At 32.1% G+C, this 16,167-nt stretch overlaps 1 protein-coding gene across 10 annotated transcripts in view; it reads right to left on the bottom strand.

The window, feature by feature from the left end:
- Positions 1–16,167, bottom strand: part of FAM184A (family with sequence similarity 184 member A) — a 96,188-nt gene that overhangs the window by 64,152 nt on the left and 15,869 nt on the right. Inside the window, exon 2 of one of the 10 annotated variants that reach the window (XM_031964356.1) lies at positions 8,058–8,200. The exons of the other annotated variants lie outside the window; for them this stretch is intronic. The gene's annotated coding sequence lies outside the window, so the exon portion shown is untranslated. The remainder of the gene's footprint in view (positions 1–8,057; positions 8,201–16,167) is intronic. 10 annotated transcript variants of the gene reach the window in all.

Below are 16,167 nucleotides of genomic sequence, written 5' to 3'. Positions count from 1 at the left end.
AGTATAAATGAATATTATATTAAACTTCTGTTAAAAAAAGATGATAGATTCAAGAGTACAGAATCACATATAAAGTTTTAGACATGGTCAATATGGAACTGTTCCTACTTGACTATGGATATTTATTATAAGGGCTTTGTTTTTCTTGTTTCTTTTTCCACAAGGAGAAGGAAGAAAGGAAGTTTAAAAGGAAGGAAAAATTGGAAAAAAAATACTATATAAAAATGTATACATGTGCTCTTAAGCATGTGATATGCCAATAAAGTATCACTAAAAGTTTCCTTCTAAAAATCAATGAGTACATGACCTTTATTTTTCTGGTTTTGACTCTAAAGAAATAACACTGGCTTAATTTCATGGCCTACAGAATTGTTGCCTATTTAATGACAGATGGCACTGTCAGATGAGTCCTTAGGGCAAATTCTTAATGAATACTAAAATGTTATGAGAATGTTATGGAAATGGCTTTAAATATTGCCAATAACCTGAATAAGTTACTCAAAAGCTATCTAATGTTATGCCTTGAATTTTATCACTATTATTTTTTTTACCTGAAAATTAAGAACACAGCAAAATGTGTTACTTTTAATTATGAGGATATATTGGAAGGTGATATATGGTAAACTTTTTATTACAGATGATGGATTTGCATTGACCCAGATCTATTATCTGTTCCCTTGTGATCGACAACATACATTATTCAAACATTTGGCCTGTGTCAGATAAAAAATCTGTAGCTAAGGAAGGTAAATTAAATGGCCTACAAGGTACCTGAATGGGAGACTTTGGCCTCATTAGCACAGTACTCTAAGCAACTGCACTGAATAGTAAGAATTATTGAAGAAAAGGGAAATGATACATTTTAGTATAAAAAATGATGTTACTTATTCCTAATAAATCCTCAAAAATATATATAAATATAAACATATATGTACACATATGTTACAAAATTAAATCCTAAACTATAAAATAATTATATAATTTGCAATTCTGGTATTAGAAAGTAAGACTAGAGCCCATATTATAGACAAATCATACATCAGACTATGACTATATGTAGATAATTAAATCCTAATTCTAAAGTTGAAAGGCATCTTAGAAGTTACTTCATCTAATTTTTTATCCATTATTTTATTTTGGTCCACATAAATTTACTTTTAGTATATCTGAATCCATGTAATAATAGAATTCTACTGTATTTTAAAATTAAATCAAAGATTATAAAATTTTTTAATGAAATAAATACTCAGTTTTCAGAGGAAGAAATCAAAATTATTAATAGCTATCTGGAAAAAAAGTTCTAAATTACTCATAGTTAGATAAATGCAGATTGAAACTTTTACTTAACCATTTCACATCCATCAGTTTGGCACAGCTGACAGAAAGGGAAAATGATAACTACTGAAGAGTAGTTGTAGGAAAATAGGTACATTCTTCGGTGGATTTCTATACCTCCTTTTTAAGGAGCTGTTTCCTTCAGTAAATTTTTATACATCTTTCCCCATCTTTTGTGCTGCCTTTATTAAACTATTGACTTTTTTGTCATTTTCTTGTATCATTCTCATTTCTTTTTCAATTTTTCTTCTAAATCTCTCATTTAATTTTTAAAATCCTTTTTGAACTCTTCCAGGAGTTCTTTATGAACATTAGACTTATTATTATTTTTCAGTTTCACATGTAGACATTCTGACATTGTCTTGTGAGTTTGTGTTCTCATCTTCCCTCTCATCATAGTTACTTTCTATGGTGAAGTTGTTTTTGTGTTGTTTGCTCAATTCCCAGCCTATTTTATGACTTTTAAATTTGAATTTTGCTTCTAGAGTAGAGAGGCACTGTCCCAAGTTTCTTGAGCTAGGAGCTCCTGGGGTGTGGGGCCTGCTTGCCAGCCTGCTGCTCTGAGGCCACAGGGTCTTGCCACACTTGTATAAGCATTCAGGGGCCTCCGCTAGCTTGTTGGGATGTAGCCTGCTGTTGGCTTGCCAGACAGCACCTGCACTAGACTATACTTCCATTTTGCCCAACCAAGATCTTTTCTGTCAACCTTCTAAGCTGTCTTAAGTTAGAAAACTTTCATTTCATCTTTCTGCTGGTTCTGCTGCTCCAGACTTTAGTTTAGAAATGAATTTGGCAGAGTTCAGGTGAGTTCTTGCCTTATTCTGCCACTTGGCTATGCTCTTCCAGCACAATAAAACAAATTCAAATGATTCGATATTAACTATTCTATCTAGTTCCAGATGGAGAGCTGATAGCCTAAAGAGTGCAAACTAAAAACATTTTCTTTTCTGATCATGGCTAACATGGACTCTTTTTTTTTTTTCTCAATAGGTATGGAGTTAAAGAAGATGGACTGGAAGAGAGACAATTTGGAATTGAAAATAAAAATGTATCTTTAAAAAAAGGAAAGAAAAATGAACTGAAATAAATGGCCTAAATTTCTCATTAAAGTATGACGATGTACTCAGCTGAAAGGGATGGGGAGGTAAGGAAGAGACTTAATGAGAGAAGAGGTTTGGAGCATCCAATGAACAAGAGAAAGAACAAATTAGGTCAAAATAAAATTAGTTTTGCTTCAGTGAAGGCACAATTAAGATTAGATAATAAAAATTTGTAGTAGCCCTAAGTCACCACAGGTGGGTAATTTCCTCTATCTGTACTATTGACTGACTATCTGTACTTATGACTATTTGAGAAGGAAAAAAGAAGGCAGGTAGTTGAGTTTGGCAAAGTATGAGTAAGTCAGCAGGCAAGAGGGCAAGGAATTCTGAGATAAAAAACAATGTACTGTTGAATTGTTTTAATAACAGGGTCCAAATTGTGATGGGGTAGCTTCTTTGTAGACATTTTCCATTTTTATTTTTGTTTTTTGCTGAGGCAATTGGGATCAAATGACTTGCCAAGGGTTACACAGTTGGGAAGTGTTAAGTGTTTGAGGTCAAATTTGAACTCAGGTCCTCCTTATTATCAAGGCTGGTATTTTTATCTTGACTTCAAGGCTGGTGCTCTATCCACTATGCCACTTAGCTGCCCATGTAGACATTTTTCTAGAATTCTGTTATATTTTTCACTACTGACATCACCCTCCTATTTCCTTATAAATTTAGAAGACTTTTATACTCTTTTAAATGTCTTTAACCTAATTCTTATAAAAATTAAGATTCTAGCACTACCAACTCTTCATGCCCTCCTGCCCTCCACTGTTAATTAGTTCTTCCATCCATACCTCATTTCAATGAGATAATTGCTGCATTTATACCTGTTCCTACCCAATTTTATTTTAAAAAATCATCCCATTATATTCAACACTGCCTGCAATGTATGTATGAACTTCAAACTACATTAGTAATGATAATATTTTAGAGTTATAATTTCTCCCAAATAAAAAGTAAAAAATTAGGCCTTTTAAAGTCCCTTATAATTGGTTTTCATGTTTATATTCTTATGTTTTAAATGTTTTCATTAGTTCTGGACTTTCCTAAAAGTCCTTTAACTAATTATATATCCATTTCTTTGCTTGCAAGATTATACTCTACATTGCTAGATAAGTTATTCTTAGTTGCAAGCCCAGCTCCTTTGCAGTTTGGAATATCATGTTCTATGCCCTTGGTCTTTTTTATGTAGAAGATGCTAGATTTTGTGTTACCCTGACTGTAGAAAAAAAGGGCTGTATCCTTCTTGTTGTGCTTATAGTATTTTCTCCTTGATGTAAGTTCAAAAATTAGCTATGATGTTCCTGCGAATTTTCATCTCAGGCTCTCTTTCATGTGGGTGATTGGTGGATTTTTTCAATTTTTATTTTACCCTTTAGTTCTAAAACTTCACAGAAACTTTTCTTAATAACTTCCTGAAGTACAGGGTCTAGATTCCTTTTTTTTAAAATCATAATTTTCAGATAATCCAACAAATCTTATATTAGCTGTGGTATATGATTGTGATAAAATATTATTATTCTATAAGAAAAGACAAGCAGGATGATTTCAGAAAAATCTGGAAAGACCTACAGAAACTGATTCAAAGTGAGCAGAAAGAGGAGAATGTTGTACACAATAACAGAAATACTCTACAATGAAGAACTGTGAATGACAGCTATTCTCAGCAATACAATGACCCAAGACAATTCCAAAAGACTCATGATGAAATGTGCTGTTTCCAGAGAAAGAAGTGATACCATTTGAATATGGATTGAAGCATGCAATTTTCCTTTCTTTTTTTAAAGTAATTTGTTCAAAATTACTAAGATGACATCTTTTACATGATTTTACAAGTATAAACTATATTGGATTGCTTACCATCTTAGGCAGGAGGAGGGGATGAAGGAAGAGACAGAATTTGGAACTCAAAATGTAACAAAAAAGATTTTAAAATTGTTTTAACACATTACTCGGGGGGAAATGTTAAATCAAAAAAATGGCTCTTACTCTTACATCTTTTCCTTCCTCTTCATTTCTACTGATACCACACTAAATCCAGTACTCTGCTTTACACTTGTACTATTATCTGACATAACTGTGTGTATATACTTTGTATAATGTTACAGGTTCCTAAGAACTAAAAGTGAGTATTACTCAGAGTTCAGTAGAGAAGAGCAAATAGGAAATGTGGATAGCTAGAATAACCAAGTGAACAAAAAACAAAAAAACAAACAAAAGAACTTGAATAAGGACATTACAAAGAAATCTACAATTCAAAAAGAAAATGGCCTGGACATGAGGCAAGCATAAGAATTAACCAGTTGATAATCTGAGTCTTCAACTGGTATTGTCATGAAGTAAAGGAAAAGCAAAGACTTTTTAATGTATATTGATTAGATGCTATGGCACAAATGGACAAGAATAAGAACTGCATTTCATGGGCAGACTTGAAGGTACTGCCCAAGTACTTTCACATCAGCAACTCCTTAATCATTTGAATATTTATATATTTTATAAAGTACTGAAATCAGCCAACAATTTCTTTTTTTTAGTCTTGTCTTTATGAGGTCTTGGAATCGATTGTTTATTTACCACTCAAAAATAACTTGCATATTATAATGTTACCTGAATCTATATTTAAAAGCACTTTAGGGAGATAGAAATTATTTTTTCTTTGAAATTTTGAAAAAATACATGGAAACCAATTTGAAATTAGGTTTTTTTTTGTAGTAGCAATTCATTAACAATTTGAATTATTTATTCCTCTAAGTTATTTATACATTTTTCCTTATTCATTAATATTGTATGTACTTAACATTAAAAATTTACTTCCAAAAACTGCTTGGTATTATCCCACAGACTTTGTGAACTGACATTACTATTATTTTCTTGTAAATAATGTCATCTTTAAAACTTTTTCTTTGGTAAACAACTTCAGAATAGATTTTATTTTTCCCACTTGTATTTTTTACAGTTAAAATGTTTTATGATATTGTGGTGTAAAATCAATAATTTTTTTCTTTTTTAATCATTTAAGGTTTTATCCAAATATTCTTGTGAAATCCCAAGTTCAATTGAAAAAAAGGTGTACTCCAGTATCTTCCATTTGATCCTCTCTCCTTATTATCTCTCGTTTATTAAAAATCATAGATCTGTGATTTGTATTACTCTAAGTCCCCTAGAATTAATTCCATTCAATAAATATGTATTTAAGAGACCACCAGAATAATACATTATACAAGAAAATGAAAATGAAAATTTTTTGAATTTCTAAAATTTTCTAGAAACTAGAAAATTAGAAAGATATTGTATCGGACCTCTTGGAACAGTCTAATAAAGGGGTATGAAACAAAGAATTATAATACAAAATAAAACACAATGACAAAAATTGGTAATCATGTCATCTATACTTTTATCCAAATCATTAATAAAAATGTTTAGTTACTTTGGGGACAAGCATAAATCCCATGGAATTCCAATAAATATCTCTTTCCAAGTTTACAATGAATTATTAATGACTACTCTTTTTACTCTGGCCATTCAATTAATTCTGAATCCATTCCAATCCATTTTATTGGCCCACATCTCCATCTTTTCCAAAATTATAAAGATACTTTAATAAAATACTTTGGTAAAATAGAGGTAAGTTCTATCAACATTATTCTCTTGTTTAATAAACCTGTCAAAAATGGAAATGAAGATGGTCTGATGCTGTTGTCATGATCCTCTTTGAGAATGAAAGACAATTAACAGTATCTTCACTAACCAGCTCTTCATTTGATGAAGGGGAGAGGGGTAAGGAAAGGGTTGCAACGAAGTCAATGTTCTTATTTTAAAGTCTTATTGAAGATGTCTTTTGTTTTTGCATTACATCAGTTTTCAAACATATGCATATATATGTTTGTATGAAAGCTATGATGATTTTATATAATATATATATGAAAACTGATGTGATATAAAAATAAAAGGCATCAATAAAACTGCTCTCCCTCTTCCCTTTCCCTTGAAACAAAAGAAGAAAAAATGGCAAATAAATGAACACACAGCCTTTTAATATCCATGCTCCATATTTCATCTCTTTTCCAGTGACAAGACTGGTTATTATAAATTACATGGTTTTCAGCTTTATTATTTATTCCTTTTTGCTTATATAATTGTAGTCATTTATACAGTTTCCTGGTTATGCTCACTTTTACAATTCATGTTTTCTGAATTCCTTATATTTATCCTTTTTTATTGTCATATGGTAGAAAGACACGACATGACACCTGAATTCCAATCCTAGCTGAGCTATTTATTGCCTTGATCAACTTGAGCAAATCATTAACTTTTCTCCATATTATTAATTCCCTCACGTATAAAATGAGTGAGCTGGACAAGATGACCTTTAAGATCTCTTTTAGTTCCAAATCTATGATGCTATGCTACCATAGTAGCGCTATGTTAAATACTACAGTTTTTATCCTTCCTCAAATCACTGAGCTTTCAACTTTGCTTTCAGCTCTTTGCTACTGACAAAAAGTACTCCTATGAATATTCTGGTATATGTATGGCTTATCTTTGACTTTTCTGGGCTACAGAACCAGCAAAGGGATCTTTGGGTTAAAGAATAGTTAAGTGATGTGTAGATAGCGTGCTAAGCTTGGAATTAGGAAATTTTGAGTTCAAAATCCTTCTCAGACACCAGCTGTATGACCCTGGACAAGTCACTTCTCTTAGCTTCAGTTTCCTCATTTGTGAGATGAAATTAGATCTGATGGGCTCTAAAGTCCCTTCAGTACTAAATATAGTAATAACAGCTAACATTTACATGGCACCTACTATGTGCTAGGCATTATTCTAAGTATTATACATATATTTTCTTACTTCATTTTTATAACCTTGAAAACTAAATGCTATTGTTCCCATTTTTACAGCTGAAGAAACTGAAACAGAGATGAAATGACTTTCCCAGGGTCACACTAGTAAGTGTCTAAAGTTAGATTTGAACTCAGGTCTTCTGAGTCCAGGACTGGTGCTACATTCATTGTGCCACCTTTATGGTCTATAGTTTTATGGTATAAGCAGGTTAAGTTCCTCCTCACCTCAAAAAACTGATCATTTCTAACTTTTGCTAAGTGTGAGAAGAAACTATAGTTTTGATTTGCATCTCTAATCATTAGTGATGTGAAGCAATTAACAATAAAATAGTTAAAAATCTATAATTCTTTTGAAAATGTTCATTTTCTTTACCACTTATTTACCTATTAGGGAATGGCTCTTATTCTTACATATTTGTGTTATTTCCCAATATGCTTTAAATATCCGTTCACTTTCAGAGACAATAAATGTAAATTTTCTTTCTTATTCTAGCTTCATGGATTTTATTGCTAAAAAGCTTGTCAGTTTTATTTAATCAAAATTGTCTTGTTTTTTCTTTCATGATCACCTCTATGTATTATTTACCAATCATGACTTTATGTTTCATAGTTTTGCCAGGAACCCAAATCAAGTTCACTGACTTATAGTTAGCAAAATCTATTCTCTTGCCTTTTTAAAAACTAGGACATGTGCCTTTTTTCAGTGCTATGGAAACTCTCGCATTTTCAACTATTTTTCAGATATCACTACTAATGGCTCAGCAATCACATCTTCCAGTTCTTTCAGTACCTGAGGATGTAGTTCATCTGGGCCAGGTGACTTGAATTCATCAAGGCAGCTAGATGCTCTCTTACTATCTCCATACTTATCTTGGTTATCAACTCCCTATTAGCCATTTTTGTCCGGTCCTTTCCCATCCAAAGATCAGTCTCCTTGACAGAGAAAACAGAAGCAAAATAAGAATTGAGCATCTCTGCCTTCTCTGTCATGTTATCATTGTCACTTCAACCCTGAGAAGGGAATGCCCTTTTTCCCCAAATACGACTAACACACACACACACACACACACACACACACACACACACACACACACACACGCATCCCTTCTTTTTATACTCCTCCTTTTCCCATATTGACCTCAGCTCTTAAGCTTTATCACTTCTGACACTAATTTTTCTAGGACTATGCCAGGCTCTTACATTCATCCTCTGTTACCTGCTATGTTGCCACCTTCTTAAAATCTTAAAATCAATTACAGAGAACTTCCTACTTTACTAAACTCAGAATTGTTGCCCTTTATTGAGATTTTCATTCTTGAGTCTCTCTTATTCTTCATGGGCTGACTTCTGCACAATTTTTAGTCCATGTGATCCTGCTTATCCTTTCCTTAAGACCTTTAAAATATGCTCTCCGAAATCTGTCAGTCCATGTCGAGATTTCCTCTTGCTTTTTTAAATCAGAAAATCTAACAGGGCATAGTTACTATTTTTTTGTGGGGGAGTGAGGCAATTGAAGTTGGGTGATTTGATCGGGATCACACAGCTAGTAACGTTAAGTGCCTGAGGGCATATTTGAACTCAGGCCCTCCTGACCTCAAAGCCGGTGCATTATCCATTACATTTAGATACCCCACGGTGTTGTGACTTCTTAAAAGGTTCCTCACATTTTCAGAACAGAAAGGGAGAATCAGATTCAAAATAGAATTTCTTTGTTCCTCTTTAGAAGGATAATATCATTATTCAGGCAACTCAAAAAGCTGCTTTTGGCAAATAGCTATATCAGATGCCTATATAACAGAAGACTCCTATCTCTATTATATCATCTACATAGTCTGTAATATACTAGGGTAATAAAATCATTTCTATTTGGATCCTTTACCTAAATTCATTGCATCATGGTTCCCCTTTCTGATTCCTAGGTTTCTTCCCATGAGTATATCTTCTTTATAAACAATGCTACCTTTTACTTTCTACCTAATCTAGTCCTATTTCTTATGAATAAGGAAAATTCATTCAGAACAATAACTGTAACTCCCATTCCACCAACTCTCACTGATACCTAATGAAGTAAAATTCTATTCCTTGAGTTAAATAAGAAATACTTTATTCTGTTGTTACTCAAACTGTGGGGATTTGAATACAGACACTTGAGGTAGTGTTTTACTACTGGCTCCATTCTTGGATTTTTTTTTTCTTCTATAAACTTATGGGTATCTCAATTTCTATTCTTCCTTCACTGTAGCTATTTTCTAGAGCTATATTCTCTATTTAGTTTTGGTGGGTATAAATCAAGAATTTTTTCCCTCCCCTAGTTTTAAAATTTAAAACCCTTTTGTTAGTTTCACAAAATACCAAGGAAATTGACTCTCTGAAAATTTTCTTTGTTAGTCTGAACCAAGGGTGACACACACCCTTGAAACAAAAAAAATTCTTAAACAACAAAAATGAAACATTTTCATATGCACAAAACAGAAAGCATATGGCATATAAAACTAGAAGTCTCATACCTTTGTTTTGTGTTTTTAAAGCATATACAAAATTCAGGGTGTTTATTACAAAAGCTGAGCTGTCTATTTCCCCTTGTTTTTAAATGCTTTAATGAAATCTGCTCCTTCCTTCCTTTTAGCATCACTTCCACTAGCTTTGTTTTCTCTACCAATTCTCTCCCTCTCTTACAATAAGTTAGGATAAGCATGCAAAACAGATTTACATATTATATATGTCCAGAAATATCTCACTTTACATTTCTAATCTATCATATCTCTGACAAGACAGAAGCATGCTTTATCACAGGTCCTCTAGTAATGATAGATTGATGCATTAATCATTATTAAATCTTTGGAAGTTGTTTTTCTTTATACTATTACAATTATTATATAAATTGTTCTATATCCAATCCAATTCATACAAGTATTCCCTGGTTTCTCTGCATCTCTCAATTTTGTTGTTTGATATGGAAAAACTAATATTTCATTTCATGCATATGCCATAATTTGTTCAGCCATTATCTAAATGACAGAAATCTACTTAATATATACTACTTTGCTATGACAAAAAGTAATACTAGGAATATTTTTATACAAATGGGTCCTTTCTCCTATTTATTTGATTTCTTTTGGACATATATAGTTACATATATATAATAGTTACAACACTAGATTAAAAGGGTATGTACAGTTTGAAAGTTGTTCAGTTGTGTCCAACCCTTTGAGGTGACCCTGTATACCATAGTATCCATAGGCTTTTCTTGGCAAAGATACTAGAATGATTTACCATTTCCTTCTCAAATCAACAACAAAAAATCATACTGTTGATTATAATTTGGATTTCTTCCTTAAAGAGAAAATTTGTGCATAACCTTTGATAATTTATCTGTTAGAGGATGGTTCTTCTTCTATAAAGTCAATTCTGCTTATAACTTGAGATATATGTTCCTAAAAAGCATTGTTATATGCAAAATGATGCAATAAAAACCAGGCCTTACAGAGAAAATGGGGCTAGAGACACAACGCCCAAAAACATCATAAAAAACACATTAAAAAATAAAAACATAATTAAAAATCAGTGGCATATTTTTATACATGTTAAATGGAAAACAAATACAGAATTACTACACTAAATAATGGCTATCATCTGGGGCCTAAAGCTGCTGCTTTACCTGCTTCTCCAGGTGCACAAATTGGGCAGGCTACAATTCCATGCAAGAGACCATGATGGAAGGGGAAGTGGGTGAAGGGGGTCTGGCAGTGGGATGGAGAGGGGAGAAGATGTGGGACCATTTCTTCTCTGTTCACAGTTCCTGCTATACTAAAAGAAATACAATAATAATGGCACTTTACCTAGACAAAGACCTGATATTTGCTTGTGGAAATGAGTGTGGAAGAGTTGAAGCTTGTGAATTATTATGAAATGATGCAGCTGTTTACTTTCTTTCTGTTTCACTTTGAAGAAATCATACAAAAGCAAAGTTAAAATGTACATTGTACCTAACATATTTGCCTTAATATACAATCACAGTGGAACAAATTTATATTTTCCAAAACACACATAGCAGAATTGATTATCTTGGTTTAATTGTCTCTATGTATTAGATATCAGACTTCAGAGAAACAGTTAAATTTTTTTTCTAATGAACTATTTTGTCTCTTATTTTACCTATATTTTTTGTACGAAAGCTCTTCAATTTTATATAATCAAAATTGCCCATTTTACTATTTATGCTCTTCTCTCTCCCTTGTTTGCTCAAGAAGTCTTCCTCTATTCACATATATCTTTTGCCCTGTTCTTCCAACTTGCTTATGATGTGCCATGCATATATTTAAAGTTTATTGTGGTAAACAATATGAGCAGTTGAACTAGGCCCATTTTCTACCAGAATGTTTTCCCAGTTTTCCAGGCAGTGTTATCAAATAGTTGTCATTACCCCAGTAACTAAGAGTATTTGGATATCTCTAGTAGTAGGCTCCCATGTTCATCATCATGTTCTGGACCTTATTTGGGTATAAAGTAATCCTTTGGTAGCTCATTGATAGGGTACTGAATACTTAATTTAGGATGCATTGTCATTTTTAAGACAATGGCATGGCTTAGTGATGAGCAATACATACCCACACATCCATCTCCAATATTTATATATCTTTATTTCTGAAAAGTATGTAGTAATTATATTCATAAAAGTTCTGTGTCTTGGTAAGTAATTTTTTAGATAATTTACACACTTTGTAGTTATGAAAAGAAGCTCTAAACTTTCTTAAAATTTGGTTTTGATGATAATATATAAAAAGGCTAATGATTCTGTGAAGCTTATATTTTGTCCTGTGCTGAAGTTAATGATTCAATTAATTTATAATTTAATTTCCTTAATAATGAATCAATCTTGCATTTCTGGTATAAATCTAACCTGCTCATACTACATAATCTTTTAAATATATTGCTAATATTTTATTCAGTATTTTTACCTTGCTAGTCAAATTGCTGGTCTCAGAATGATAGAATTCATAGTCTACCTGGATCCCTGGTGTTTTCTTCCTCTTTAGTTCTAGAATGGTCACATTAATTTCTTTTTTTTTGACACTGGGTTATTAAATTTAAATTTCTTATTCTGTTATCTGAGTATTTTATGTTTTTGTAAAAAAAATTTCATGTCATCAATTTTGTTGGTGTGTAAGGAGGAGATAGCTTCTAATATCTTATGCCTTATTCCATTTACATTTATTGCAAATACTTTTTCATATTTGGGGAATTTGATCTTTCATTTTTAGAAATTATACATTTTATAGTTTATACATTAGATTTTGAAAACAGGCTATTTTTATTTAGCAATTTAGTATATTGGTTGGTTTGTTTTGCTTTCTATTGTTAAATTCCTTTGATTTTCAAGACATATTGAACCTCCCAAATACTATAATTTCACTATTTCTTCCTATAATTGTATATATTTGTCCTGCAAGTATGCCATTTAGAATATATGTGTGTGTGTGTGTATGTGTGTGCGCGTGCAGGCATAAAATCAAGCATTATAGCACTTCAATGTCTAGGACATCTTTAAGCATAATATAATCTCCTTTTTATTTTAATCATCTATTTATGCTATTACCTTATCTGAGATCCTCACTGCTATTTCTGCTTTTTAAAAATTCAAATGAAGTATATTTTACTGTAACTCATTTTCAGTGTAAATATTTGCACATCAAGTATTTCTTGTAAAAAACCAAAACACTTTGTTTGAATTCTCTATTCTTTCCTATTTGAAGTGAAACCCATCCACTTCATTCAAATTCAAAACTACTACTATTGTTGTCTTTTCCCCTTTATCATGTCCTCTTATACTTCTTCCTTTGTTTCCTGCCATCTTTTTTATATAAAAATTACTACTATTGATCAAATTGAAGTGATCTGCTTCTACTCAATCACCTTTCCTATCAAGACTTCCCAGATCTTGGGATCACTAGTTATTTCACCTTACCTTCTTTCCTTTTAATCTCCCTTACCAAAGTTCAATTGTGCTTTGATTGTGACTACTTCCACCCCAACTTTTTTTCTTTCCCTCTTAAAACTTCTTCCTTTTCTTTATCCCTAAATATTCTCCTATTTAATTTAATATATCATTTGTGGAGTAACTTATTCTTAGCTATAAGCCTTTATCTTTTGCCTTTGAGAATATCTCACTCCCAGTTCTGCTCTCTTTTGAGATATTTGCTGCCAAATTTTATGTGACCCTGTGATTCCATGGAACTTGAACATCTTTTTTATTGCTTGCAACATTTTTCCTTGAACTTGTACATTCTGGACTTTGGGTTCCTGCAAGATTCAACTAGGCATTTCTTTTATTCCAGATTTCAAAATTTCACAGTGACTGATGAATCATATTTTCACTGTCTTCTATTTTTAGTAAATGTGGGAAGTTTTTATTAATGATTTCTTGAAATGCTGTAAGCAGATTTTGGCAGGGTGTCATGATTTTCTATAAAACATAGTTCAACTTCACCTATTTTTGAAGAGTTCAAAGATTATTAATTTATCTTTCTTTTACTTGGTTGGTTTTATTTTGTACTATTATTTGTCAATTAATTGAGTAATAGTATTCTGTATAATTTATTTTAACTTTCAAAGAATTTGCCACTGAGATACGATTTTGCACATTTGTTCTAAGATATTTAGTCTCCTTCCAAAGCTCTTGTTTCATTATTTATTTCCTGATTAGTTTCTCACAGCTACTTGCCACTGGGTACAATTTTGCACATTTCTTTTTTCTTTTCTTTTCTGTTCTTTATTTTGCTGAGGAGATTGGGATTAAGTGACTTGCCCAAGGTCACACAGTTAGGAAGTGTTAAGTGTCTGAGAACAGATTTGAATTCAGGTCATCTTGATTTCATGTTAATACCATCAGAACAAAATACAATTAAGTTCTATGTGAAATGTTCATTATTAAAACTATAACTGTTTACTTCATTATCTATGGTATCTTTTAAAATAAAATAATTTCCCAGTTTTTCTCTTTTAATTAAACCTATTTTAACTTTAACTTTGTCTGAGATCATGTTGTTACCCTTGTTTTTTCTACATCAGTTGAAGCATAATAAATTCCATTTCAGCTCTTTATTTTTCTCTATGTATGTTTCTCATTTTTAAATGTGTTCCTTACAAACAACATATGGTCAGATCTAGTCTTTGATTGATTTTGATATCCATTTACATTTTATGGGTAAATCATCTCATTAACATTCAAGGTTATAATTACCTGTTGTGCATTCTATTTCCTCCCTCACCCCTCATTGTTTATTGATAACTTCTTTTTTTTTTAACCTGTTCCTTCCTGAAAAGTCTAATTTACTTCTAACCACTGCTTCCCTAATTTGCATATCCTTCTGAGAGACCCTCATTTATTCTATCCTCTTACTTTCTTGAATTTTTCTGTAAATTGAAGATTTTTATACTCAACTAGATATATAGATATTCCTCTTTTAATCAAGTTCCAAAGACAGTAAGATTCCCCTGAACTACCTACCCTATCTTCCTGTTCATTGTAACAATTCTTTTATTTATATCTCTTGCTTTCATTCATATCTCTTGAATGGAATAATTTGCTTCACTGTGTTATCCTGACTAATTTCACAATATCTGAACTGTTTCTTTCTAGTTCCTTGTAATATTTATCCTTGGCCTGGGAACTTTCAAATTTAGCTATAATATTCTTGTAAGTTTTTATTTTGGGATCTCTTTCAGGTGGTGATTGGTGGATTTTTTCAATTTCTATTTTACCCACTAAATTTAAAACTATATGCCATTTTTTCTGAATAATTTCTTGAAGTATAGACTTTTTATTCTGAATTTCGGGTAGCCCAACAGTCCTTTTATTATCTATCCTCAATCAGTTTTCCATTATCAATTATCTTTCTAATGAATTATTTCATGTTTTCAATTTTTTCATTCTGTAAATTTTATTATTCCTTAATGTCTTGTGGAGTCATTTCCTTTCTCTTTAGCCATTTCTAATTTTTAAGGAGTTATTATCTAAAGTATATTCTACTGGATTTTTCCAATTTGTTAACTTTTCATAATTTTCTTGATTTTCTTGTTTTATACTAATTTTTTCCCCATTTTTTCCTCTGCCTCTCTTATTTGATTTTTAAAGTCCTTTTTACTCTCTTTTTTAAATGGTCTATCTCCTGGCTATTAAATATGTTAGGGTCAGGCTCTGCTCCATGGTCTGGGAGATCTCAGATTTTTTTGTCCTATTATTTTTAGAGAACTATTAGAGGTCTTTGACATTTTTGTTTTGCTAATGTGCTACAATCCAAGGCCAGGTGTAGTCAGTGCCTCTGTGGCTCCCTTCTCCTTGGTCTATGAGTGACCTCAGATATTCCTCTCTATCCCTGAGCTGCTAAGCAAGGTCCCCAGCATTTCAGTCACAGCAAACTCTCTAGGCTCCCTGTGAGCCCTCCAGCAGCTAAAAGTTTAAGCTTGCCTACTGTGCCCTGGAAACGGAAACCAGAGAATCTGTTGTCCTGTGAGTGATCACAAGCAGAGCTCCTGCTCCATTACAGCTGGATTCACTGGCGAGTTCTCAATCCTCCTGGATCCCACATAGCCTGAGACCTATCCAACCTATATGCCTGGAAATGATTTCTGCTATTGTAAAATTTACTTTGAGGTGTTATTTTAAGTTATTTTGAGGAACAGAAGATTTGGGAGACCCAGATAATTTTCTGCCTTATTCTTCCATCTTCCTACAATTCCTGGCAAGCTAATTTTCTAATTTCTCCTAAGGTGACATTTTTAGACCTCAGTTCACTTCCAAGGAAGAACTACAATTCAAAAAGAAGAAAGATTAAAAAATAATAAGCAGGTCGATGATAGAACCACCACATAAAAGAATGTTCCAAATCACTAAAAATAAG

Source organism: Sarcophilus harrisii, chromosome 4 (genome assembly GCF_902635505.1).
Source record: "Sarcophilus harrisii chromosome 4, mSarHar1.11, whole genome shotgun sequence".
NCBI lineage: Eukaryota > Metazoa > Chordata > Mammalia > Dasyuromorphia > Dasyuridae > Sarcophilus > Sarcophilus harrisii.
The sequence above is the reverse complement of the archived record's forward strand: the minus strand, read 5'-3'. Positions and strand labels throughout refer to the sequence as shown.